The 1,968-nt window shown below is 34.8% G+C and overlaps 1 non-coding gene across 1 annotated transcript; it reads right to left on the reverse strand.

Moving 5' to 3' along the window:
• Positions 1–242: 242 nt before the first annotated feature.
• On the reverse strand, positions 243–790 carry LOC142304885 (small nucleolar RNA snR86). Its single transcript, XR_012753529.1, has one exon. It is a non-coding gene; the product is annotated as a small nucleolar RNA snR86 (small nucleolar RNA).
• Positions 791–1,968: the final 1,178 nt, after the last annotated feature.

Genomic DNA, 1,968 nt, shown 5'->3' on the forward strand with positions numbered 1-1,968 from the left:
CCCCTACGTGTTTTTTTTTTTTTAAATTATTTATTTAATTTAAAATAACAGCGTGGGGTGCCCTCAGTTTTGGATTACCAGGCAAGGTGAGGTTGCCAGCTGTGGTCTGCAGGCTGCAGTCGTCTGCTTTACCCTAGCTGGCTACAAAACTAGGGGGAACCCTACGTCATTTTTTTTTTTCATTTTTTTGGCTAAATACAAAGCTAAGCACCCCTTAGTGCCACATGAAAGGCACCAAAGGGTGCTCCACTTTTTCTCAACTTTTTCTCCATTTTTTCTCCACTTTTTCTCCACTTTTTCTCCACTTTTTCTCCACTTTTTCTCCATTTTTTTCTCCACTTTTTCTCCACTTATGGAGAAAAAGTGGAGAAAAAGTAGAGAAAAAGTGGAGAAAAAGTGGAGAAAAAATGGAGAAAAAGTGGAGAAAAAAATGGAGAAAAAGTGGAGAAAAAGTGGAGAAAAAAATGGAGAAAAAGTGGAGAAAAAGTGGAGAAAAAGTGGAGAAAAAATAGAGAAAAAGTGGAGAATTTTTTTCTCCACTTTTTCTCCACTTTTTCTTCACTTTTTCTCCACTTTTTTCTCCACTTTTTCTCCATTTTTTTCTCCACTTTTTCTCCACTTTTTCTCCATTTTTTTCTCCACTTTTTCTCCACTTATGGAGAAAAAGTGGAGAAAAAGTGGAGAAAAAGTGGAGAAAAAGTGGAGAAAAAATGGAGAAAAAGTGGAGAAAAAAATGGAGAAAAAGTGGAGAAAAAGTGGAGAAAAAAATGGAGAAAAAGTGGAGAAAAAGTGGAGAAAAAGTGGAGAAAAAATAGAGAAAAAGTGGAGAATTTTTTTCTCCACTTTTTCTCCACTTTTTCTCCACTTTTTTCTCCACTTTTTCTCCACTTTTTCTCCACTTTTTCTCCACTTTTTTCTCCACTTTTTCTCCATTTTTTTCTCCACTTTTTCTCCACTTTTTCTCCATTTATTCTCCACTTTTTCTCCACTTTTTCTCCACTTTTTCTCCATTTTTTTCTCCACTTTTTCTCCACTTTTTCTCCATTTATTCTCCACTTTTTCTCCACTTTTTCTCTACTTTTTCTCCACTTTTTCTCCATTTATTCTCCACTTTTTCTCCACTTTTTCTCCATTTTTTTCTCCACTTTTTCTCCACTTTTTCTCCACTTTTTCTCCACTTTTTCTCCACTTTTTCTCCACTTTTTCTCCACTTTTTCTCCACTTATTCTCCACTTTTTCTCCACTTTTTCTCCATTTATTCTCCACTTTTTCTCCACTTTTTCTCCATTTTTTTCTCCACTTTTTCTCCACTTTTTCTCCATTTTTTTCTCCACTTTTTCTCCACTTTTTCTCCACTTATTCTCCACTTTTTCTCCACTTTTTCTCCACTTTTTCTCCACTTTTTCTCCACTTTTTCTCCCCTTATTCTCCACTTTTCCTCCATTTTTTTCTCCACTTTTTCTCCACTTTTTCTCCACTTATTCTCCACTTTTTCTCCACTTTTTCTCCACTTTTTCTCCACTTTTTCTCCATTTATTCTCCACTTTTTCTCCACTTTTTCTCCATTTTTTTCTCCACTTTTTTCCACTTTTTCTCCACTTTTTCTCCACTTATTCTCCACTTTTTCTCCACTTTTTCTCCATTTTTTTCTCCACTTTTTCTCCACTTTTTCTCCATTTATTCTCCACTTTTTCTCCACTTTTTCTCCATTTATTTCTACACTTTTTCTCCACTTTTTCTCCACTTATTCTCCACTTTTTCTCCACTTTTTCTCCATTTATTCTCCACTTTTTCTCCACTTTTTCTCCACTTTTTCTCCACTTTTTCTCCACTTTTTCTCCACTTATTCTCCACTTTTTCTCCACTTTTTCTCCATTTTTTTCTCCACTTTTTCTCCACTTTTTCTCCATTTATTCTCCACTTTTTCTCCACTTTTTCTCCATTTATTTCTACACTTTTTCTCCACTT

The sequence above is a fragment of the Anomaloglossus baeobatrachus genome, chromosome 4 (genome assembly GCF_048569485.1).
Source record: "Anomaloglossus baeobatrachus isolate aAnoBae1 chromosome 4, aAnoBae1.hap1, whole genome shotgun sequence".
In the NCBI taxonomy this organism is placed as follows: Eukaryota; Metazoa; Chordata; class Amphibia; order Anura; family Aromobatidae; genus Anomaloglossus; species Anomaloglossus baeobatrachus.